This window comes from Ascaphus truei (assembly GCF_040206685.1).
Source record: "Ascaphus truei isolate aAscTru1 chromosome 13 unlocalized genomic scaffold, aAscTru1.hap1 SUPER_13_unloc_3, whole genome shotgun sequence".
NCBI lineage: Eukaryota > Metazoa > Chordata > Amphibia > Anura > Ascaphidae > Ascaphus > Ascaphus truei.
In genome coordinates, this window is record NW_027453847.1 from 167,843 (window position 1) to 193,155 (window position 25,313).

The 25,313-nt window shown below is 45.5% G+C and overlaps 1 non-coding gene and 12 pseudogenes across 1 annotated transcript; all 13 read left to right on the forward strand.

The window, feature by feature from the left end:
- The first annotated feature begins 5,707 nt into the window (after positions 1–5,707).
- On the forward strand, positions 5,708–5,874 carry LOC142474037 (U1 spliceosomal RNA). The gene has a single exon (XR_012790112.1). It is a non-coding gene; the product is annotated as a U1 spliceosomal RNA (small nuclear RNA).
- Positions 5,875–7,321: 1,447 nt separating this feature from the next.
- LOC142474051 (U1 spliceosomal RNA) lies at positions 7,322–7,494 on the forward strand (annotated as a pseudogene).
- A 1,407-nt stretch (positions 7,495–8,901) lies between these two features.
- LOC142474052 (U1 spliceosomal RNA) lies at positions 8,902–9,074 on the forward strand (annotated as a pseudogene).
- Positions 9,075–10,481: 1,407 nt separating this feature from the next.
- Positions 10,482–10,654, forward strand: LOC142474053 (U1 spliceosomal RNA; annotated as a pseudogene).
- A 1,448-nt stretch (positions 10,655–12,102) lies between these two features.
- On the forward strand, positions 12,103–12,275 carry LOC142474054 (U1 spliceosomal RNA; annotated as a pseudogene).
- Positions 12,276–13,726: 1,451 nt separating this feature from the next.
- On the forward strand, positions 13,727–13,899 carry LOC142474055 (U1 spliceosomal RNA; annotated as a pseudogene).
- Positions 13,900–15,315: 1,416 nt separating this feature from the next.
- Positions 15,316–15,488, forward strand: LOC142474057 (U1 spliceosomal RNA; annotated as a pseudogene).
- Positions 15,489–16,895: 1,407 nt separating this feature from the next.
- On the forward strand, positions 16,896–17,068 carry LOC142474058 (U1 spliceosomal RNA; annotated as a pseudogene).
- A 1,451-nt stretch (positions 17,069–18,519) lies between these two features.
- LOC142474059 (U1 spliceosomal RNA) lies at positions 18,520–18,692 on the forward strand (annotated as a pseudogene).
- Positions 18,693–20,099: 1,407 nt separating this feature from the next.
- On the forward strand, positions 20,100–20,272 carry LOC142474060 (U1 spliceosomal RNA; annotated as a pseudogene).
- Positions 20,273–21,679: 1,407 nt separating this feature from the next.
- Positions 21,680–21,852, forward strand: LOC142474063 (U1 spliceosomal RNA; annotated as a pseudogene).
- Positions 21,853–23,288: 1,436 nt separating this feature from the next.
- LOC142474064 (U1 spliceosomal RNA) lies at positions 23,289–23,461 on the forward strand (annotated as a pseudogene).
- Positions 23,462–24,909: 1,448 nt separating this feature from the next.
- LOC142474065 (U1 spliceosomal RNA) lies at positions 24,910–25,082 on the forward strand (annotated as a pseudogene).
- The last annotated feature ends 231 nt before the right edge of the window (positions 25,083–25,313 follow it).

Genomic DNA, 25,313 nt, shown 5'->3' on the forward strand with positions numbered 1-25,313 from the left:
GGTGACACTTGTCCTGGGACAGGGCTAGTTGCCCCCCAGCGCCATTCCAACTCATACTTACCTGGCAGGGGAGTACACTACGTAGCCATGATCCTGCGGGGGGCGCTGCTGGAGCAGGCATAGCCTTGTGCTTGAGGAGCGGAGCCTAGAAGTATCGTGTTTGGGTGAAAGACCTTTTTTTGAGAAGCAGAATGGATAATCGTGGAAGTTTCGTTCAAAACACCATCAGATTCAGATTGGATAAGGCTCCCAATTTTCTGGGATTGGATGAGTTCTACAATCAGATATTGGAAGACACACTGAAGATTGAACGTGGAGATATTTATTGCATCCAGGAATTTCCGAAACAGCACTTTTATGATGTGGCTTTTGAAGCAGGTGACCAATGTATGGGTGTGATGGAAAGAGCAAAGGAGGAAAAGGATGTGGACTGTATGCGAGGTGTAGAGCTGGTACCCTTGTTTGCATTAGGAGAAGTTGCTATAATTGTGCACACGTATAATCCTTTTACACCAGAGGAAGATATTATGGTGTTCCTGTCACGGTACTGTGAGATTGTCAAGAAAGGACAGAGACTGAAAAATAGGATTGGCATTTATAATGGAAAGACCAGATATATGTGCAAGCTGAGGATGTCCCCAACGGGATTGGGGGGAGTCTCGCACCCCCCGGGGACCTTTAACATTGGAGGAAACCGGGGGTACTTGTACTACCGGAGCCAGCCGCAATATTGCAGGAGGTGCATGGAGTTTGGGCACACGCAGGAGGGCTGTGCTAAGCAAGATGTAGAATTTTGTCGCAAATGCAGGAAGGAGGGACACCACGCTGCGCAGTGCCGGGAGCCAGCTACATGTGACTTGTGTCATGAAACAGGGCACATGGCGAGATTTTGTACAAAAAAAAAGTCTTTTGCAGAGATTGTGAGGAGAAGGGAGACTGCAGAGCGCCCAGAGGGATGGGTTAATGAGGACAGTGAGTATGATAAGCGGCATGGAGTTGAAAGCAGTCAGGCGACGCCCGTGGAACCAGCTGCTGAGGCTCCCACTGATGAGGCCTTAACGAGGGGTAACGCAGCAGCTGAGCAGGAGCTGCCAGATTCAGACTCAGAGCTGGGTGAGCGTATGGAGGAAACGCCCGTGGTTCCAGCTGAGAATGCTCTCCAGAACGAGGTCCAAAGGGTATGGGGGGAGGAGGCGGAGCCGGACATAGGAGAGGGGGAGGAGCCTGACCTGATGCAAGGAGAAGGTGAGGGAACCCCAGGATTGCAGATCATTGTTTCTGAGGTGGACAGCCTTAATCAGAAAATTACGGAAGAGGGTATGGAGACAGCGGAAGGAGGGGAACGTCCGCCAAAGAGGAAGATGGAGGAAGAATCTTTTGCCCCTTCAAAGGCAAAATGCCTGGGAGGAGAAGAGGAAGAGAAGACCAGTATGATTTTTGATTCAGGAGAGGGGGTGGGGGGAGGTGGATTGGATGCTAGCCCCTTGCGCTCCCCGGCATATCCTTTGACGGGCGTGCCGGATGGGCAGGGGTCACCAGGAGGGCAGAGCCTTCCCTATGCGGATAATGCTGCGGCAGAGAATTTGAGGTGTGGATTTCAGTCTCCGGGGTCCCCCACGGTGGAAGGTGCTGGACAGAGCTAAGTATAATTTTATAATTTGTTACCTGGGATTGTGCCTTTTGCATGGTGCGTTAGTATAAGAAGAAATGACTTTGACGCTGGCATCATTAAATGTACGGAGCTTGAGAAAGCGTACAAGAAGAGTGAGGATATTTGACTTACTGGCAAAAGAAAGATGTGATATTTTTTGTTTGCAAGAATGTACAATTACTGAACCCCCAAAAGAAGAAGAGTGGGTGTGGGGGGAATCTGCGTGGTCATGCTGCCTAGAGAGCAGAAACAGTGGGGTTGGGATATTATTTAAGGGAAAAGAGTTTAAAATATGCAAATGTGAGGTAATTGAACCGGGAAGGTTATTTTTTGTTTTGGTGAAATGGAAGGGGGAATGTTTCAGAATATTTAATATATATGCAGCTCCAAAGGAAAATCAAAGGAGGTTGCTGTTTGAGAAACTGAGGTTGTTTTTACCTGGAAGAATGAAAACTTTTGTGTTAGGAGACTTTAATTGTATAATTAGGGAGGGGGATAGGGTGGGGGGTGCAGACAGGAGTAAGCCTGATAGTTCTGGGGTACTGTTGAAAACAATTATGGGTGATTTTTCTTTTAAGGATACTTTGCAGGTGTGGGGGAAAGAAAAAAGGGAATTCACTTGGTTTTGTGAGAGTGGAGGGGTAAAGTCTAGAATTGACCATATTTTTATTTCTGAAGGGTTGAAGGTGGAGAGCTGGAAGGGGTTAAGAGTACTTTTCTCTGACCATGCATGTGTTGTATGTAAAATAGAAGTAGAGGGAGTGGAAAAGTATGGAAGGGGTTACTGGAAACTTAATGTTTCACTATTAGAAAAACCAGGGATCAAGGATCAGTATGGGAAATTGTATGTTTATTTAAAGAGGAGAATGTGGGAATATAAGGGAATACTGGAATGGTGGGAGTGGGTAAAAATTGAAACAAAAAAGTTTTTCATTAGGAAAGGTAAGGAGTTGGCAAGAAAACAGGAGGAAGATTACAGGAGGGTGATCCTGAGAAAACAGTTTCTCCTCAGGTTAAAAGAGATGGGAAAGGATGTGGAGGGAGATCTTAAAAGGGTTAGGGTGGAGTCTGAGGAATTACTGGAAAAAAGAGGTAGAAGGATAATTCATGCTGCAAGAGTGGAAGCGGTTGAAAAGAATGAAAAATGTACTTCTTTTTTCTTTAAAAAAGCATTTACAGGGAAGTTAAGTCCAATTCCTGTGTTGAATGAAGAGGGGGCAGAGGTAAAGGAGACGGAAAAAGTTCTGAAAGTTTGTGAGAAGTTTTATTCCAAATTATATGAGGAAAAGGAGCGTGATATGTCCTTAGAAAAAGAGCTAGTTGAAAAAATTGAGGAAAAACTAAGTAAAGATGATCAGGTTTTCTTGGTGAGAGATCTAAACAGTGAAGAATTAAATGAGGTAATAAGGAATGGAAGGAAAGGAAAATCACCTGGTAAGGATGGGTTACCACATGAATTTTACTCCTATATGTGGGACATAATTAGAGAAGAGGTATTTAAGTTATGCAACACAATTTTTAAGTTAGGAGAAACGCCGGAATCCTTTAAAGAAGGTATAATTGCATTAATATTCAAAAAAAAGGGGGACAAAAGAGACCTTAAAAACTGGCGTCCTATAACTCTGCTGAATTCAGATTATAAAATTGTTGCAAAAGTGGTAATGCTAAGATTGAAGCCTTTCTTATGTAAATTGGTGGAAGAGGAGCAGGTGTGTGGTGTACCAGGGAGACAGATGGTAGGGAATCTAATTCTCCTGAGGGATTTAATTTGGTATTGTTTGGAGCGGCAGCAACCACTAGTTATTGCAAATATTGATTTTGAGAAGGCTTATGACCTTTTGTCTCATGCCTTTTTGTTTAAAGTCCTGGGAAAGTTAGGAATACCAATGGAAATCGTTAGATGGATAGGTAGTTTATATAAAGGTATTAATAGTAGAGTTTTAGTAAATGGCTGTTTTACTGAAAAAATTTGGGTGAAATCAGGGGTAAGGCAGGGGTGTCCTCTGTCCCCGTTGGCGTTTATTTGCGCTATAGAGCCTTTGTTGCAGACTATCAGAGCGGACAAGGTGGTGAGAGGGGTTGAAATCCCAGGGAGTGGGGGAAGGAGCATCAAAGTTCTAGGATATATGGACGACTTAACCCTGGTGTGTACTACACAGGCGGCTCTTCATAGAGCGCAGTTACATATTGATACCTTTTGTCACGCTTCAGGGCTGAGAGTGAATTGGGGGAAAAGTGCTTGTAAGGCCTTTGGGGATTGGCATGATTTAGGAAAGTGTGGGATCCCTGTGGAAGGGGAACAGCTAAGACTGTTAGGGGTTTATTTCGATGAGGACTTGACAGGGGAGGTAAATTGGGTAAAGGTAGGGGAAAGAATAGAAAAAAAAATCAATTTTTGGATGCTAAGGAAGCTTTCAATGGAAGGGAAGATTTTGGTGACAAAAGCGGTGTTGGTACCAATTTTGCTGCATATAGGGCTGGTGTTTCCCCCCGCGGCAAAATGGATTAGAAAAATTACTCAGTTTTTGTTCAGTTTTCTGTGGGGGTCAACAAATGAGAGATTAAAGAGAGAAATTGTATGGAAGGAAAAAGGGAAAGGTGGAAAAGGGGCCCCCAGGATAGAAGTTATCCTGGGAGCAAAATATGCCCAGCTCTGTATAAAGAGAATTCAGAGTGAGGATACAAAGGCGGCCTGTTTAGCAAGGTATGCGGCAGGGGGTATGTTAAGGAGGCTGGGTCTGTTCAGGACAGATTTGAGGAGGCCACTCTGTTTTGTGACCCCAGATAATTATGGGGTCATTGAACATTTCATAAGAGGTTTTAATTTAAGGGATGTAGAAAAGTCCTTATGGGAAGATCACAGGAAAATAAGGGCTGTGATTCTGGAGAGAGACAGTTATGAATGCTGCGGAAATCTGAATATGTCACAATTAAAACTGATGTGGAAGAACATAGATTTCAAGGGTCTATCTAATATTCACAAAGATATTGCTTGGATGGCTGTGCACAAGTGTCTGCCAGTCCGAGTCTTCCAAAAGAGACGACGTATGACAGTGTCGGATAGGTGTCCAAGAGAAGGATGTGGTGGCGTAGAAGACATAGTACATTTATTTTGGAACTGTTTTTTTGTGAGGGCTGTGTGGAAAAACCTAGCGAAGCTAATTAGAGAACTAGGAGGAATCCATATATTGGAGTTCAATATGATGCTTTATGGGTTAAGTGAGTTAAAAGGGGAAAAAGGTTGGGTACTATGGAAAATAATAAATTGTGTAAAAGAGGTTGTGTGGATGGTGAGAAGTATGATGATATTCAATAATGAAACGTTAGATGTGAAAGCATGTACTAGGATAATTTTAAGTAAAATGTATACATACTACTTGTTGGATCAGAAAAGGTTGGGGAAAGTGGAAAGTGATGTATTGTGGAAAGTGAATAGCTGGAATAAGATGGTTGTGTGTTAGAAGAGTCAACTAGAGAGAAGGAGGAGGAGGGGTATGTAACTTGTGTGAAGTTGAAGAAGTTTTTACCAGATCATAAGAAAAAAGGGGATTGTACATCGTGAGTTAATGTGATTTATTTTTTGGGAATGATATTTGCGGAGGTTAAAAATAGTTAAATTTACTGGTTATGAGTTGTGTGAGTGGGAATGGAAGTGAGCAAAAGCGTTTGCTTTTACGGAAAGGGAAAGAGAATATTTATGAAGAAGAGTTTTGTCTTTCTTTGAGAAGTACAGTAGTACAGTCTGGGTCCCTTTACGTGGAGTTACCGGAGAGAAGAGGTGGGCCGGTGCTCCCCTCCACGGCGGGTGCCGTGGGGAAAAAGCATACGGAAATGTATGGAAGGGAGGGATGGCTGGGAAGGAAGAATGGTGACAGAATGGGATGAAAGAGTGTGTAATTGTGATTGTGAACAGTAATTTTCTGTGGGGAAAGGAAGGAGGAAGAAAATGTAAATAGCATGGTTTGTGTCTTGTTAATGTAATATGGCTGTAAAAAATTATGTGTTTTTTTGGTTGTAAAAAAAAAGTCTGTAAATTTAAAAAAGGTGTTGAATAAAATTTTGAAAAAGAAAAAAAAAAAAAGCCACGATCCTGCAGGTGGCTCTCCCAGAGCGAGGCTTGCTCATTGCACTTGGAGCTAGCTGACCTCTGCGATTTCCCCACATGCGGGAAACTCGACTGCACAATTTCTGGTAGTGGGGGACTGCGTGCGCGCTCTCCCCTGTTTTTCGACTGTTAGAAAAAACAGAAACAAAAATCAACAACAACAACAACAACCACCACCACCCACAGCACAGGTGTTTGTTCAGACAAGCTGCTATTGCCACTGCTTGGGCTTTGGGCCTGGTCAATAACTGTGGCATAAAAGGAGCAAACCCAACTAGCCAGGTAGCAACATCTCAAACAGGGAGAAATGACAATTAGGCACCTGCGCAGACATTTAGGAATAAATTCAGGTGGATTGGGAAATAGGGAAACACATATAATTCATGAAAAAAACATTCTAAACAAAAAGGGCCAAGAACTGTAGAATATGAGTCGCTGCAGCAGCAGCAGCAGCAGCAGTAAAAATGTATCCCTCTCTTTCCAATGTCCACCTCTCTGGCTGATTGTTTTCTTTTCTTTTTTTGGTTTGAGATACGAATCTCTCTATTATTATACTGAGATAAGTGCAATACACAATGTATAGGTGATTTCAAAGTCACAATTGTATGTTTGATGCCTTTTGAAATATTGTATAAAGCAGCACATTTACAAACAAAAAAAAAAAAAAAAAAAAAAAAAAAGCACATTTACAAACAAATCTGGATTCATTTTTTTTTTTTAAATGGCCGTTCCTTGCAGGATATGGGGTTTTTATTTCACCCCCTCCCCACCCTAGTTCTACATGGTATGTATGGGTCTCTGTAGCCAGACCACCCCATGTGATGATATCACAAAGGGAGTATACAGTACGTTCTAGAGTTTCTAGGCTCCAAAGTAACAAAGAGCGGCATTTAAAACCAACAGATTGCAAACTATCTGCTGAGTGGTGCAAAAAACAATATCTATCTATCTATCTCTATCCAGGGAGCAGCAGACAGTGTTAGCTTGCTTCTATATTTATGCAAATGCCAGGTAAGCAGCTATGCTGGTAAAGGGCAAAGTGACAAGTGTGCCAGCAGGACAGGGCACCTCTCCAGCAGCAGCAGCAGCAGCAGCAGCAGCAGCAGCAGGTGTCAGTGGAGGTCAGAAAAAGTGAGTGCCGGCAGGTAGGGTAGATGAAGAAAGCCACCCCAGAAATATGGTGTCCCCCTGTCTCTCCGCCAGCTGAAATGACAGAGCTGAGCGGTGTTCAAAGTGATTGCTTCTTCCTTTTAAAACCAAGAAGAAGTACCTTGCGGCGAAGCTTGGCTTCTCTGGGTGCTTGTTGGATGGGCGGGGGAGGGGCTGTCTTGGATCTATGTTGTTTGACAAATATTCGCTGCTGCACAAATGTTTGCATGGAATGGCCTAAGCTGATCCTTGCTGCAGGTTCTGGCTCAGATACTAGGCCTCAGCTACTGTGGTGCTTGCCGCTGCTGGATGCTGCTGCTGCTGCTGCCACTGCACCAATGACCAAGCTGCTCTCTCCACAAGGGTGACACTTGTCCTGGGACAGGGCTAGTTGCCCCCCAGCGCCATTCCAACTCATACTTACCTGGCAGAGGAGTAAATTATGCAGCCACGATCCTGCAGGTGGCTCTCCCAGAGCGAGGCTTGCTCATTGCACTTGGAGCTAGCTGACCTCTGCGATTTCCCCACATGCGGGAAACTCGACTGCACAATTTCTGGTAGTGGGGGACTGCGTGCGCGCTCTCCCCTGTTTTTCGACTGTTAGAAAAAACAGAAACAAAAATCAACAACAACAACAACAACAACCACCACCACCCACAGCACAGGTGTTTGTTCAGACAAGCTGCTATTGCCACTGCTTGGGCTTTGGGCCTGGTCAATAACTGTGGCATAAAAGGAGCAAACCCAACTAGCCAGGTAGCAACATCTCAAACAGGGAGAAATGACAATTAGGCACCTGCGCAGACATTTAGGAATAAATTCAGGTGGATTGGGAAATAGGGAAACACATATAATTCATGAAAAAAACATTCTAAACAAAAAGGGCCAAGAACTGTAGAATATGAGTCGCTGCAGCAGCAGCAGCAGCAGCAGTAAAAATGTATCCCTCTCTTTCCAATGTCCACCTCTCTGGCTGATTGTTTTCTTTTCTTTTTTTGGTTTGAGATACGAATCTCTCTATTATTATACTGAGATAAGTGCAATACACAATGTATAGGTGATTTCAAAGTCACAATTGTATGTTTGATGCCTTTTGAAATATTGTATAAAGCAGCACATTTACAAACAAATCTGGATTCATTTTTTTTTTTAAAATGGCCGTTCCTTGCAGGATATGGGGTTTTTATTTCACCCCCTCCCCACCCTAGTTCTACATGGTATGTATGGGTCTCTGTAGCCAGACCACCCCATGTGATGATATCACAAAGGGAGTATACAGTACGTTCTAGAGTTTCTAGGCTCCAAAGTAACAAAGAGCGGCATTTAAAACCAACAGATTGCAAACTATCTGCTGAGTGGTGCAAAAAACAATATCTATCTATCTATCTATCTCTATCCAGGGAGCAGCAGACAGTGTTAGCTTGCTTCTATATTTATGCAAATGCCAGGTAAGCAGCTATGCTGGTAAAGGGCAAAGTGACAAGTGTGCCAGCAGGACAGGGCACCTCTCCAGCAGCAGCAGCAGCAGCAGCAGCAGCAGGTGTCAGTGGAGGTCAGAAAAAGTGAGTGCCGGTAGGTAGGGTAGATGAAGAAAGCCACCCCAGAAATATGGTGTCCCCCTGTCTCTCCGCCAGCTGAAATGACAGAGCTGAGCGGTGTTCAAAGTGATTGCTTCTTCCTTTTAAAACCAAGAAGAAGTACCTTGCGGCGAAGCTTGGCTTCTCTGGGTGCTTGTTGGATGGGCGGGGGAGGGGCTGTCTTGGATCTATGTTGTTTGACAAATATTCGCTGCTGCACAAATGTTTGCATGGAATGGCCTAAGCTGATCCTTGCTGCAGGTTCTGGCTCAGATACTAGGCCTCAGCTACTGTGGTGCTTGCCGCTGCTGGATGCTGCTGCTGCTGCTGCCACTGCACCAATGACCAAGCTGCTCTCTCCACAAGGGTGACACTTGTCCTGGGACAGGGCTAGTTGCCCCCCAGCGCCATTCCAACTCATACTTACCTGGCAGAGGAGTAAATTATGCAGCCACGATCCTGCAGGTGGCTCTCCCAGAGCGAGGCTTGCTCATTGCACTTGGAGCTAGCTGACCTCTGCGATTTCCCCACATGCGGGAAACTCGACTGCACAATTTCTGGTAGTGGGGGACTGCGTGCGCGCTCTCCCCTGTTTTTCGACTGTTAGAAAAAACAGAAACAAAAATCAACAACAACAACAACAACAACCACCACCACCCACAGCACAGGTGTTTGTTCAGACAAGCTGCTATTGCCACTGCTTGGGCTTTGGGCCTGGTCAATAACTGTGGCATAAAAGGAGCAAACCCAACTAGCCAGGTAGCAACATCTCAAACAGGGAGAAATGACAATTAGGCACCTGCGCAGACATTTAGGAATAAATTCAGGTGGATTGGGAAATAGGGAAACACATATAATTCATGAAAAAAACATTCTAAACAAAAAGGGCCAAGAACTGTAGAATATGAGTCGCTGCAGCAGCAGCAGCAGCAGCAGCAGTAAAAATGTATCCCTCTCTTTCCAATGTCCACCTCTCTGGCTGATTGTTTTCTTTTCTTTTTTTGGTTTGAGATACGAATCTCTCTATTATTATACTGAGATAAGTGCAATACACAATGTATAGGTGATTTCAAAGTCACAATTGTATGTTTGATGCCTTTTGAAATATTGTATAAAGCAGCACATTTACAAACAAATCTGGATTCATTTTTTTTTTTTAAATGGCCGTTCCTTGCAGGATATGGGGTTTTTATTTCACCCCCTCCCCACCCTAGTTCTACATGGTATGTATGGGTCTCTGTAGCCAGACCACCCCATGTGATGATATCACAAAGGGAGTATACAGTACGTTCTAGAGTTTCTAGGCTCCAAAGTAACAAAGAGCGGCATTTAAAACCAACAGATTGCAAACTATCTGCTGAGTGGTGCAAAAAACAATATCTATCTATCTATCTATCTCTATCCAGGGAGCAGCAGACAGTGTTAGCTTGCTTCTATATTTATGCAAATGCCAGGTAAGCAGCTATGCTGGTAAAGGGCAAAGTGACAAGTGTGCCAGCAGGACAGGGCACCTCTCCAGCAGCAGCAGCAGCAGCAGCAGCAGGTGTCAGTGGAGGTCAGAAAAAGTGAGTGCCGGTAGGTAGGGTAGATGAAGAAAGCCACCCCAGAAATATGGTGTCCCCCTGTCTCTCCGCCAGCTGAAATGACAGAGCTGAGCGGTGTTCAAAGTGATTGCTTCTTCCTTTTAAAACCAAGAAGAAGTACCTTGCGGCGAAGCTTGGCTTCTCTGGGTGCTTGTTGGATGGGCGGGGGAGGGGCTGTCTTGGATCTATGTTGTTTGACAAATATTCGCTGCTGCACAAATGTTTGCATGGAATGGCCTAAGCTGATCCTTGCTGCAGGTTCTGGCTCAGATACTAGGCCTCAGCTACTGTGGTGCTTGCCGCTGCTGGATGCTGCTGCTGCTGCTGCCACTGCACCAATGACCAAGCTGCTCTCTCCACAAGGGTGACACTTGTCCTGGGACAGGGCTAGTTGCCCCCCAGCGCCATTCCAACTCATACTTACCTGGCAGAGGAGTAAATTATGCAGCCACGATCCTGCAGGTGGCTCTCCCAGAGCGAGGCTTGCTCATTGCACTTGGAGCTAGCTGACCTCTGCGATTTCCCCACATGCGGGAAACTCGACTGCACAATTTCTGGTAGTGGGGGACTGCGTGCGCGCTCTCCCCTGTTTTTCGACTGTTAGAAAAAACAGAAACAAAAATCAACAACAACAACAACAACCACCACCACCCACAGCACAGGTGTTTGTTCAGACAAGCTGCTATTGCCACTGCTTGGGCTTTGGGCCTGGTCAATAACTGTGGCATAAAAGGAGCAAACCCAACTAGCCAGGTAGCAACATCTCAAACAGGGAGAAATGACAATTAGGCACCTGCGCAGACATTTAGGAATAAATTCAGGTGGATTGGGAAATAGGGAAACACATATAATTCATGAAAAAAACATTCTAAACAAAAAGGGCCAAGAACTGTAGAATATGAGTCGCTGCAGCAGCAGCAGCAGCAGCAGTAAAAATGTATCCCTCTCTTTCCAATGTCCACCTCTCTGGCTGATTGTTTTCTTTTCTTTTTTTGGTTTGAGATACGAATCTCTCTATTATTATACTGAGATAAGTGCAATACACAATGTATAGGTGATTTCAAAGTCACAATTGTATGTTTGATGCCTTTTGAAATATTGTATAAAGCAGCACATTTACAAACAAAAAAAAAAAAAAAAAAAAAAAAAAAGCACATTTACAAACAAATCTGGATTCATTTTTTTTTTTTAAATGGCCGTTCCTTGCAGGATATGGGGTTTTTATTTCACCCCCTCCCCACCCTAGTTCTACATGGTATGTATGGGTCTCTGTAGCCAGACCACCCCATGTGATGATATCACAAAGGGAGTATACAGTACGTTCTAGAGTTTCTAGGCTCCAAAGTAACAAAGAGCGGCATTTAAAACCAACAGATTGCAAACTATCTGCTGAGTGGTGCAAAAAACAATATCTATCTATCTATCTATCTCTATCCAGGGAGCAGCAGACAGTGTTAGCTTGCTTCTATATTTATGCAAATGCCAGGTAAGCAGCTATGCTGGTAAAGGGCAAAGTGACAAGTGTGCCAGCAGGACAGGGCACCTCTCCAGCAGCAGCAGCAGCAGCAGCAGCAGCAGCAGGTGTCAGTGGAGGTCAGAAAAAGTGAGTGCCGGCAGGTAGGGTAGATGAAGAAAGCCACCCCAGAAATATGGTGTCCCCCTGTCTCTCCGCCAGCTGAAATGACAGAGCTGAGCGGTGTTCAAAGTGATTGCTTCTTCCTTTTAAAACCAAGAAGAAGTACCTTGCGGCGAAGCTTGGCTTCTCTGGGTGCTTGTTGGATGGGCGGGGGAGGGGCTGTCTTGGATCTATGTTGTTTGACAAATATTCGCTGCTGCACAAATGTTTGCATGGAATGGCCTAAGCTGATCCTTGCTGCAGGTTCTGGCTCAGATACTAGGCCTCAGCTACTGTGGTGCTTGCCGCTGCTGGATGCTGCTGCTGCTGCTGCCACTGCACCAATGACCAAGCTGCTCTCTCCACAAGGGTGACACTTGTCCTGGGACAGGGCTAGTTGCCCCCCAGCGCCATTCCAACTCATACTTACCTGGCAGAGGAGTAAATTATGCAGCCACGATCCTGCAGGTGGCTCTCCCAGAGCGAGGCTTGCTCATTGCACTTGGAGCTAGCTGACCTCTGCGATTTCCCCACATGCGGGAAACTCGACTGCACAATTTCTGGTAGTGGGGGACTGCGTGCGCGCTCTCCCCTGTTTTTCGACTGTTAGAAAAAACAGAAACAAAAATCAACAACAACAACAACAACCACCACCACCCACAGCACAGGTGTTTGTTCAGACAAGCTGCTATTGCCACTGCTTGGGCTTTGGGCCTGGTCAATAACTGTGGCATAAAAGGAGCAAACCCAACTAGCCAGGTAGCAACATCTCAAACAGGGAGAAATGACAATTAGGCACCTGCGCAGACATTTAGGAATAAATTCAGGTGGATTGGGAAATAGGGAAACACATATAATTCATGAAAAAAACATTCTAAACAAAAAGGGCCAAGAACTGTAGAATATGAGTCGCTGCAGCAGCAGCAGCAGCAGCAGTAAAAATGTATCCCTCTCTTTCCAATGTCCACCTCTCTGGCTGATTGTTTTCTTTTCTTTTTTTGGTTTGAGATACGAATCTCTCTATTATTATACTGAGATAAGTGCAATACACAATGTATAGGTGATTTCAAAGTCACAATTGTATGTTTGATGCCTTTTGAAATATTGTATAAAGCAGCACATTTACAAACAAAAAAAAAAAAAAAAAAAAAAAAAAAGCACATTTACAAACAAATCTGGATTCATTTTTTTTTTTTAAATGGCCGTTCCTTGCAGGATATGGGGTTTTTATTTCACCCCCTCCCCACCCTAGTTCTACATGGTATGTATGGGTCTCTGTAGCCAGACCACCCCATGTGATGATATCACAAAGGGAGTATACAGTACGTTCTAGAGTTTCTAGGCTCCAAAGTAACAAAGAGCGGCATTTAAAACCAACAGATTGCAAACTATCTGCTGAGTGGTGCAAAAAACAATATCTATCTATCTATCTATCTCTATCCAGGGAGCAGCAGACAGTGTTAGCTTGCTTCTATATTTATGCAAATGCCAGGTAAGCAGCTATGCTGGTAAAGGGCAAAGTGACAAGTGTGCCAGCAGGACAGGGCACCTCTCCAGCAGCAGCAGCAGCAGCAGCAGCAGCAGCAGCAGGTGTCAGTGGAGGTCAGAAAAAGTGAGTGCCGGCAGGTAGGGTAGATGAAGAAAGCCACCCCAGAAATATGGTGTCCCCCTGTCTCTCCGCCAGCTGAAATGACAGAGCTGAGCGGTGTTCAAAGTGATTGCTTCTTCCTTTTAAAACCAAGAAGAAGTACCTTGCGGCGAAGCTTGGCTTCTCTGGGTGCTTGTTGGATGGGCGGGGGAGGGGCTGTCTTGGATCTATGTTGTTTGACAAATATTCGCTGCTGCACAAATGTTTGCATGGAATGGCCTAAGCTGATCCTTGCTGCAGGTTCTGGCTCAGATACTAGGCCTCAGCTACTGTGGTGCTTGCCGCTGCTGGATGCTGCTGCTGCTGCTGCCACTGCACCAATGACCAAGCTGCTCTCTCCACAAGGGTGACACTTGTCCTGGGACAGGGCTAGTTGCCCCCCAGCGCCATTCCAACTCATACTTACCTGGCAGAGGAGTAAATTATGCAGCCACGATCCTGCAGGTGGCTCTCCCAGAGCGAGGCTTGCTCATTGCACTTGGAGCTAGCTGACCTCTGCGATTTCCCCACATGCGGGAAACTCGACTGCACAATTTCTGGTAGTGGGGGACTGCGTGCGCGCTCTCCCCTGTTTTTCGACTGTTAGAAAAAACAGAAACAAAAATCAACAACAACAACAACAACAACCACCACCACCCACAGCACAGGTGTTTGTTCAGACAAGCTGCTATTGCCACTGCTTGGGCTTTGGGCCTGGTCAATAACTGTGGCATAAAAGGAGCAAACCCAACTAGCCAGGTAGCAACATCTCAAACAGGGAGAAATGACAATTAGGCACCTGCGCAGACATTTAGGAATAAATTCAGGTGGATTGGGAAATAGGGAAACACATATAATTCATGAAAAAAACATTCTAAACAAAAAGGGCCAAGAACTGTAGAATATGAGTCGCTGCAGCAGCAGCAGCAGCAGCAGTAAAAATGTATCCCTCTCTTTCCAATGTCCACCTCTCTGGCTGATTGTTTTCTTTTCTTTTTTTGGTTTGAGATACGAATCTCTCTATTATTATACTGAGATAAGTGCAATACACAATGTATAGGTGATTTCAAAGTCACAATTGTATGTTTGATGCCTTTTGAAATATTGTATAAAGCAGCACATTTACAAACAAATCTGGATTCATTTTTTTTTTTAAAATGGCCGTTCCTTGCAGGATATGGGGTTTTTATTTCACCCCCTCCCCACCCTAGTTCTACATGGTATGTATGGGTCTCTGTAGCCAGACCACCCCATGTGATGATATCACAAAGGGAGTATACAGTACGTTCTAGAGTTTCTAGGCTCCAAAGTAACAAAGAGCGGCATTTAAAACCAACAGATTGCAAACTATCTGCTGAGTGGTGCAAAAAACAATATCTATCTATCTATCTATCTCTATCCAGGGAGCAGCAGACAGTGTTAGCTTGCTTCTATATTTATGCAAATGCCAGGTAAGCAGCTATGCTGGTAAAGGGCAAAGTGACAAGTGTGCCAGCAGGACAGGGCACCTCTCCAGCAGCAGCAGCAGCAGCAGCAGCAGCAGCAGCAGCAGGTGTCAGTGGAGGTCAGAAAAAGTGAGTGCCGGCAGGTAGGGTAGATGAAGAAAGCCACCCCAGAAATATGGTGTCCCCCTGTCTCTCCGCCAGCTGAAATGACAGAGCTGAGCGGTGTTCAAAGTGATTGCTTCTTCCTTTTAAAACCAAGAAGAAGTACCTTGCGGCGAAGCTTGGCTTCTCTGGGTGCTTGTTGGATGGGCGGGGGAGGGGCTGTCTTGGATCTATGTTGTTTGACAAATATTCGCTGCTGCACAAATGTTTGCATGGAATGGCCTAAGCTGATCCTTGCTGCAGGTTCTGGCTCAGATACTAGGCCTCAGCTACTGTGGTGCTTGCCGCTGCTGGATGCTGCTGCTGCTGCTGCCACTGCACCAATGACCAAGCTGCTCTCTCCACAAGGGTGACACTTGTCCTGGGACAGGGCTAGTTGCCCCCCAGCGCCATTCCAACTCATACTTACCTGGCAGAGGAGTAAATTATGCAGCCACGATCCTGCAGGTGGCTCTCCCAGAGCGAGGCTTGCTCATTGCACTTGGAGCTAGCTGACCTCTGCGATTTCCCCACATGCGGGAAACTCGACTGCACAATTTCTGGTAGTGGGGGACTGCGTGCGCGCTCTCCCCTGTTTTTCGACTGTTAGAAAAAACAGAAACAAAAATCAACAACAACAACAACAACAACCACCACCACCCACAGCACAGGTGTTTGTTCAGACAAGCTGCTATTGCCACTGCTTGGGCTTTGGGCCTGGTCAATAACTGTGGCATAAAAGGAGCAAACCCAACTAGCCAGGTAGCAACATCTCAAACAGGGAGAAATGACAATTAGGCACCTGCGCAGACATTTAGGAATAAATTCAGGTGGATTGGGAAATAGGGAAACACATATAATTCATGAAAAAAACATTCTAAACAAAAAGGGCCAAGAACTGTAGAATATGAGTCGCTGCAGCAGCAGCAGCAGCAGCAGCAGTAAAAATGTATCCCTCTCTTTCCAATGTCCACCTCTCTGGCTGATTGTTTTCTTTTCTTTTTTTGGTTTGAGATACGAATCTCTCTATTATTATACTGAGATAAGTGCAATACACAATGTATAGGTGATTTCAAAGTCACAATTGTATGTTTGATGCCTTTTGAAATATTGTATAAAGCAGCACATTTACAAACAAATCTGGATTCATTTTTTTTTTTTAAATGGCCGTTCCTTGCAGGATATGGGGTTTTTATTTCACCCCCTCCCCACCCTAGTTCTACATGGTATGTATGGGTCTCTGTAGCCAGACCACCCCATGTGATGATATCACAAAGGGAGTATACAGTACGTTCTAGAGTTTCTAGGCTCCAAAGTAACAAAGAGCGGCATTTAAAACCAACAGATTGCAAACTATCTGCTGAGTGGTGCAAAAAACAATATCTATCTATCTATCTATCTCTATCCAGGGAGCAGCAGACAGTGTTAGCTTGCTTCTATATTTATGCAAATGCCAGGTAAGCAGCTATGCTGGTAAAGGGCAAAGTGACAAGTGTGCCAGCAGGACAGGGCACCTCTCCAGCAGCAGCAGCAGCAGCAGCAGCAGGTGTCAGTGGAGGTCAGAAAAAGTGAGTGCCGGTAGGTAGGGTAGATGAAGAAAGCCACCCCAGAAATATGGTGTCCCCCTGTCTCTCCGCCAGCTGAAATGACAGAGCTGAGCGGTGTTCAAAGTGATTGCTTCTTCCTTTTAAAACCAAGAAGAAGTACCTTGCGGCGAAGCTTGGCTTCTCTGGGTGCTTGTTGGATGGGCGGGGGAGGGGCTGTCTTGGATCTATGTTGTTTGACAAATATTCGCTGCTGCACAAATGTTTGCATGGAATGGCCTAAGCTGATCCTTGCTGCAGGTTCTGGCTCAGATACTAGGCCTCAGCTACTGTGGTGCTTGCCGCTGCTGGATGCTGCTGCTGCTGCTGCCACTGCACCAATGACCAAGCTGCTCTCTCCACAAGGGTGACACTTGTCCTGGGACAGGGCTAGTTGCCCCCCAGCGCCATTCCAACTCATACTTACCTGGCAGAGGAGTAAATTATGCAGCCACGATCCTGCAGGTGGCTCTCCCAGAGCGAGGCTTGCTCATTGCACTTGGAGCTAGCTGACCTCTGCGATTTCCCCACATGCGGGAAACTCGACTGCACAATTTCTGGTAGTGGGGGACTGCGTGCGCGCTCTCCCCTGTTTTTCGACTGTTAGAAAAAACAGAAACAAAAATCAACAACAACAACAACAACCACCACCACCCACAGCACAGGTGTTTGTTCAGACAAGCTGCTATTGCCACTGCTTGGGCTTTGGGCCTGGTCAATAACTGTGGCATAAAAGGAGCAAACCCAACTAGCCAGGTAGCAACATCTCAAACAGGGAGAAATGACAATTAGGCACCTGCGCAGACATTTAGGAATAAATTCAGGTGGATTGGGAAATAGGGAAACACATATAATTCATGAAAAAAACATTCTAAACAAAAAGGGCCAAGAACTGTAGAATATGAGTCGCTGCAGCAGCAGCAGCAGCAGCAGTAAAAATGTATCCCTCTCTTTCCAATGTCCACCTCTCTGGCTGATTGTTTTCTTTTCTTTTTTTGGTTTGAGATACGAATCTCTCTATTATTATACTGAGATAAGTGCAATACACAATGTATAGGTGATTTCAAAGTCACAATTGTATGTTTGATGCCTTTTGAAATATTGTATAAAGCAGCACATTTACAAACAAAAAAAAAAAAAAAAAAAAAAAAAAAGCACATTTACAAACAAATCTGGATTCATTTTTTTTTTTTAAATGGCCGTTCCTTGCAGGATATGGGGTTTTTATTTCACCCCCTCCCCACCCTAGTTCTACATGGTATGTATGGGTCTCTGTAGCCAGACCACCCCATGTGATGATATCACAAAGGGAGTATACAGTACGTTCTAGAGTTTCTAGGCTCCAAAGTAACAAAGAGCGGCATTTAAAACCAACAGATTGCAAACTATCTGCTGAGTGGTGCAAAAAACAATATCTATCTATCTATCTATCTCTATCCAGGGAGCAGCAGACAGTGTTAGCTTGCTTCTATATTTATGCAAATGCCAGGTAAGCAGCTATGCTGGTAAAGGGCAAAGTGACAAGTGTGCCAGCAGGACAGGGCACCTCTCCAGCAGCAGCAGCAGCAGCAGCAGCAGCAGCAGCAGGTGTCAGTGGAGGTCAGAAAAAGTGAGTGCCGGCAGGTAGGGTAGATGAAGAAAGCCACCCCAGAAATATGGTGTCCCCCTGTCTCTCCGCCAGCTGAAATGACAGAGCTGAGCGGTGTTCAAAGTGATTGCTTCTTCCTTTTAAAACCAAGAAGAAGTACCTTGCGGCGAAGCTTGGCTTCTCTGGGTGCTTGTTGGATGGGCGGGGGAGGGGCTGTCTTGGATCTATGTTGTTTGACAAATATTCGCTGCTGCACAAATGTTTGCATGGAATGGCCTAAGCTGATCCTTGCTGCAGGTTCTGGCTCAGATACTAGGCCTCAGCTACTGTGGTGCTTGCCGCTGCTGGATGCTGCTGCTGCTGCTGCCACTGCACCAATGACCAAGCTGCTCTCTCCACAAGGGTGACACTTGTCCTGGGACAGGGCTAGTTGCCCCCCAGCGCCATTCCAACTCATACTTACCTGGCAGAGGAGTAAATTATGCAGCCACGATCCTGCAGGTGGCTCTCCCAGAGCGAGGCTTGCTCATTGCACTTGGAGCTAGCTGACCTCTGCGATTTCCCCACATGCGGGAAACTCGACTGCACAATTTCTGGTAGTGGGGGACTGCGTGCGCGCTCTCCCCTGTTTTTCGACTGTTAGAAAAAACAGAAACAAAAATCAACAACAACAACAACAACAACCACCACCACCCACAGCACAGGTGTTTGTTCAGACAAGCTGCTATTGCCACTGCTTGGGCTTTGGGCCTGGTCAATAACTGTGGCATAAAAGGAGCAAACCCAACTAGCCAGGTAGCAACATCTCAAACAGGGAGAAATGACAATTAGGCACCTGCGCAGACATTTAGGAATAAATTCAGGTGGATTGGGAAATAGGGAAACACATATAATTCATGAAAAAAACATTCTAAACAAAAAGGGCCAAGAACTGTAGAATATGAGTCGCTGCAGCAGCAGCAGCAGCAGCAGTAAAAATGTATCCCTCTCTTTCCAATGTCCACCTCTCTGGCTGATTGTTTTCTTTTCTTTTTTTGGTTTGAGATACGAATCTCTCTATTATTATACTGAGATAAGTGCAATACACAATGTATAGGTGATTTCAAAGTCACAATTGTATGTTTGATGCCTTTTGAAATATTGTATAAAGCAGCACATTTACAAACAAATCTGGATTCATTTTTTTTTTTAAAATGGCCGTTCCTTGCAGGATATGGGGTTTTTATTTCACCCCCTCCCCACCCTAGTTCTACATGGTATGTATGGGTCTCTGTAGCCAGACCACCCCATGTGATGATATCACAAAGGGAGTATACAGTACGTTCTAGAGTTTCTAGGCTCCAAAGTAACAAAGAGCGGCATTTAAAACCAACAGATTGCAAACTATCTGCTGAGTGGTGCAAAAAACAATATCTATCTATCTATCTATCTCTATCCAGGGAGCAGCAGACAGTGTTAGCTTGCTTCTATATTTATGCAAATGCCAGGTAAGCAGCTATGCTGGTAAAGGGCAAAGTGACAAGTGTGCCAGCAGGACAGGGCACCTCTCCAGCAGCAGCAGCAGCAGCAGCAGCAGCAGGTGTCAGTGGAGGTCAGAAAAAGTGAGTGCCGGTAGGTAGGGTAGATGAAGAAAGCCACCCCAGAAATATGGTGTCCCCCTGTCTCTCCGCCAGCTGAAATGACAGAGCTGAGCGGTGTTCAAAGTGATTGCTTCTTCCTTTTAAAACCAAGAAGAAGTACCTTGCGGCGAAGCTTGGCTTCTCTGGGTGCTTGTTGGATGGGCGGGGGAGGGGCTGTCTTGGATCTATGTTGTTTGACAAATATTCGCTGCTGCACAAATGTTTGCATGGAATGGCCTAAGCTGATCCTTGCTGCAGGTTCTGGCTCAGATACTAGGCCTCAGCTACTGTGGTGCTTGCCGCTGCTGGATGCTGCTGCTGCTGCTGCCACTGCACCAATGACCAAGCTGCTCTCTCCACAAGGGTGACACTTGTCCTGGGACAGGGCTAGTTGCCCCCCAGCGCCATTCCAACTCATACTTACCTGGCAGAGGAGTAAATTATGCAGCCACGATCCTGCAGGTGGCTCTCCCAGAGCGAGGCTTGCTCATTGCACTTGGAGCTAGCTGACCTCTGCGATTTCCCCACATGCGGGAAACTCGACTGCACAATTTCTGGTAGTGGGGGACTGCGTGCGCGCTCTCCCCTGTTTTTCGACTGTTAGAAAAAACAGAAACAAAAATCAACAACAACAACAACAACAACCACCACCACCCACAGCACAGGTGTTTGTTCAGACAAGCTGCTATTGCCACTGCTTGGGCTTTGGGCCTGGTCAATAACTGTGGCATAAAAGGAGCAAACCCAACTAGCCAGGTAGCAACATCTCAAACAGGGAGAAATGACAATTAGGCACCTGCGCAGACATTTAGGAATAAATTCAGGTGGATTGGGAAATAGGGAAACACATATAATTCATGAAAAAAACATTCTAAACAAAAAGGGCCAAGAACTGTAGAATATGAGTCGCTGCAGCAGCAGCAGCAGCAGCAGCAGTAAAAATGTATCCCTCTCTTTCCAATGTCCACCTCTCTGGCTGATTGTTTTCTTTTCTTTTTTTGGTTTGAGATACGAATCTCTCTATTATTATACTGAGATAAGTGCAATACACAATGTATAGGTGATTTCAAAGTCACAATTGTATGTTTGATGCCTTTTGAAATATTGTATAAAGCAGCACATTTACAAACAAATCTGGATTCATTTTTTTTTTTTAAATGGCCGTTCCTTGCAGGATATGGGGTTTTTATTTCACCCCCTCCCCACCCTAGTTCTACATGGTATGTATGGGTCTCTGTAGCCAGACCACCCCATGTGATGATATCACAAAGGGAGTATACAGTACGTTCTAGAGTTTCTAGGCTCCAAAGTAACAAAGAGCGGCATTTAAAACCAACAGATTGCAAACTATCTGCTGAGTGGTGCAAAAAACAATATCTATCTATCTATCTATCTCTATCCAGGGAGCAGCAGACAGTGTTAGCTTGCTTCTATATTTATGCAAATGCCAGGTAAGCAGCTATGCTGGTAAAGGGCAAAGTGACAAGTGTGCCAGCAGGACAGGGCACCTCTCCAGCAGCAGCAGCAGCAGCAGCAGCAGGTGTCAGTGGAGGTCAGAAAAAGTGAGTGCCGGTAGGTAGGGTAGATGAAGAAAGCCACCCCAGAAATATGGTGTCCCCCTGTCTCTCCGCCAGCTGAAATGACAGAGCTGAGCGGTGTTCAAAGTGATTGCTTCTTCCTTTTAAAACCAAGAAGAAGTACCTTGCGGCGAAGCTTGGCTTCTCTGGGTGCTTGTTGGATGGGCGGGGGAGGGGCTGTCTTGGATCTATGTTGTTTGACAAATATTCGCTGCTGCACAAATGTTTGCATGGAATGGCCTAAGCTGATCCTTGCTGCAGGTTCTGGCTCAGATACTAGGCCTCAGCTACTGTGGTGCTTGCCGCTGCTGGATGCTGCTGCTGCTGCTGCCACTGCACCAATGACCAAGCTGCTCTCTCCACAAGGGTGACACTTGTCCTGGGACAGGGCTAGTTGCCCCCCAGCGCCATTCCAACTCATACTTACCTGGCAGAGGAGTAAATTATGCAGCCACGATCCTGCAGGTGGCTCTCCCAGAGCGAGGCTTGCTCATTGCACTTGGAGCTAGCTGACCTCTGCGATTTCCCCACATGCGGGAAACTCGACTGCACAATTTCTGGTAGTGGGGGACTGCGTGCGCGCTCTCCCCTGTTTTTCGACTGTTAGAAAAAACAGAAACAAAAATCAACAACAACAACAACAACCACCACCACCCACAGCACAGGTGTTTGTTCAGACAAGCTGCTATTGCCACTGCTTGGGCTTTGGGCCTGGTCAATAACTGTGGCATAAAAGGAGCAAACCCAACTAGCCAGGTAGCAACATCTCAAACAGGGAGAAATGACAATTAGGCACCTGCGCAGACATTTAGGAATAAATTCAGGTGGATTGGGAAATAGGGAAACACATATAATTCATGAAAAAAACATTCTAAACAAAAAGGGCCAAGAACTGTAGAATATGAGTCGCTGCAGCAGTAAAAATGTATCCCTCTCTTTCCAATGTCCACCTCTCTGGCTGATTGTTTTCTTTTCTTTTTTTGGTTTGAGATACGAATCTCTCTATTATTATACTGAGATAAGTGCAATACACAATGTATAGGTGATTTCAAAGTCACAATTGTATGTTTGATGCCTTTTGAAATATTGTATAAAGCAGCACATTTACAAACAAAAAAAAAAAAAAAAAAAAAAAAAAAGCACATTTACAAACAAATCTGGATTCATTTTTTTTTTTTAAATGGCCGTTCCTTGCAGGATATGGGGTTTTTATTTCACCCCCTCCCCACCCTAGTTCTACATGGTATGTATGGGTCTCTGTAGCCAGACCACCCCATGTGATGATATCACAAAGGGAGTATACAGTACGTTCTAGAGTTTCTAGGCTCCAAAGTAACAAAGAGCGGCATTTAAAACCAACAGATTGCAAACTATCTGCTGAGTGGTGCAAAAAACAATATCTATCTATCTATCTATCTCTATCCAGGGAGCAGCAGACAGTGTTAGCTTGCTTCTATATTTATGCAAATGCCAGGTAAGCAGCTATGCTGGTAAAGGGCAAAGTGACAAGTGTGCCAGCAGGACAGGGCACCTCTCCAGCAGCAGCAGCAGCAGCAGCAGCAGCAGCAGCAGGTGTCAGTGGAGGTCAGAAAAAGTGAGTGCCGGCAGGTAGGGTAGATGAAGAAAGCCACCCCAGAAATATGGTGTCCCCCTGTCTCTCCGCCAGCTGAAATGACAGAGCTGAGCGGTGTTCAAAGTGATTGCTTCTTCCTTTTAAAACCAAGAAGAAGTACCTTGCGGCGAAGCTTGGCTTCTCTGGGTGCTTGTTGGATGGGCGGGGGAGGGGCTGTCTTGGATCTATGTTGTTTGACAAATATTCGCTGCTGCACAAATGTTTGCATGGAATGGCCTAAGCTGATCCTTGCTGCAGGTTCTGGCTCAGATACTAGGCCTCAGCTACTGTGGTGCTTGCCGCTGCTGGATGCTGCTGCTGCTGCTGCCACTGCACCAATGACCAAGCTGCTCTCTCCACAAGGGTGACACTTGTCCTGGGACAGGGCTAGTTGCCCCCCAGCGCCATTCCAACTCATACTTACCTGGCAGAGGAGTAAATTATGCAGCCACGATCCTGCAGGTGGCTCTCCCAGAGCGAGGCTTGCTCATTGCACTTGGAGCTAGCTGACCTCTGCGATTTCCCCACATGCGGGAAACTCGACTGCACAATTTCTGGTAGTGGGGGACTGCGTGCGCGCTCTCCCCTGTTTTTCGACTGTTAGAAAAAACAGAAACAAAAATCAACAACAACAACAACAACCACCACCACCCACAGCACAGGTGTTTGTTCAGACAAGCTGCTATTGCCACTGCTTGGGCTTTGGGCCTGGTCAATAACTGTGGCATAAAAGGAGCAAACCCAACTAGCCAGGTAGCAACATCTCAAACAGGGAGAAATGACAATTAGGCACCTGCGCAGACATTTAGGAATAAATTCAGGTGGATTGGGAAATAGGGAAACACATATAATTCATGAAAAAAACATTCTAAACAAAAAGGGCCAAGAACTGTAGAATATGAGTCGCTGCAGCAGCAGCAGCAGCAGCAGTAAAAATGTATCCCTCTCTTTCCAATGTCCACCTCTCTGGCTGATTGTTTTCTTTTCTTTTTTTGGTTTGAGATACGAATCTCTCTATTATTATACTGAGATAAGTGCAATACACAATGTATAGGTGATTTCAAAGTCACAATTGTATGTTTGATGCCTTTTGAAATATTGTATAAAGCAGCACATTTACAAACAAAAAAAAAAAAAAAAAAAAAAAAAAAGCACATTTACAAACAAATCTGGATTCATTTTTTTTTTTTAAATGGCCGTTCCTTGCAGGATATGGGGTTTTTATTTCACCCCCTCCCCACCCTAGTTCTACATGGTATGTATGGGTCTCTGTAGCCAGACCACCCCATGTGATGATATCACAAAGGGAGTATACAGTACGTTCTAGAGTTTCTAGGCTCCAAAGTAACAAAGAGCGGCATTTAAAACCAACAGATTGCAAACTATCTGCTGAGTGGTGCAAAAAACAATATCTATCTATCTATCTATCTCTATCCAGGGAGCAGCAGACAGTGTTAGCTTGCTTCTATATTTATGCAAATGCCAGGTAAGCAGCTATGCTGGTAAAGGGCAAAGTGACAAGTGTGCCAGCAGGACAGGGCACCTCTCCAGCAGCAGCAGCAGCAGCAGCAGCAGCAGCAGGTGTCAGTGGAGGTCAGAAAAAGTGAGTGCCGGCAGGTAGGGTAGATGAAGAAAGCCACCCCAGAAATATGGTGTCCCCCTGTCTCTCCGCCAGCTGAAATGACAGAGCTGAGCGGTGTTCAAAGTGATTGCTTCTTCCTTTTAAAACCAAGAAGAAGTACCTTGCGGCGAAGCTTGGCTTCTCTGGGTGCTTGTTGGATGGGCGGGGGAGGGGCTGTCTTGGATCTATGTTGTTTGACAAATATTCGCTGCTGCACAAATGTTTGCATGGAATGGCCTAAGCTGATCCTTGCTGCAGGTTCTGGCTCAGATACTAGGCCTCAGCTACTGTGGTGCTTGCCGCTGCTGGATGCTGCTGCTGCTGCTGCCACTGCACCAATGACCAAGCTGCTCTCTCCACAAGGGTGACACTTGTCCTGGGACAGGGCTAGTTGCCCCCCAGCGCCATTCCAACTCATACTTACCTGGCAGAGGAGTAAATTATGCAGCCACGATCCTGCAGGTGGCTCTCCCAGAGCGAGGCTTGCTCATTGCACTTGGAGCTAGCTGACCTCTGCGATTTCCCCACATGCGGGAAACTCGACTGCACAATTTCTGGTAGTGGGGGACTGCGTGCGCGCTCTCCCCTGTTTTTCGACTGTTAGAAAAAACAGAAACAAAAATCAACAACAACAACAACAACAACCACCACCACCCACAGCACAGGTGTTTGTTCAGACAAGCTGCTATTGCCACTGCTTGGGCTTTGGGCCTGGTCAATAACTGTGGCATAAAAGGAGCAAACCCAACTAGCCAGGTAGCAACATCTCAAACAGGGAGAAATGACAATTAGGCACCTGCGCAGACATTTAGGAATAAAT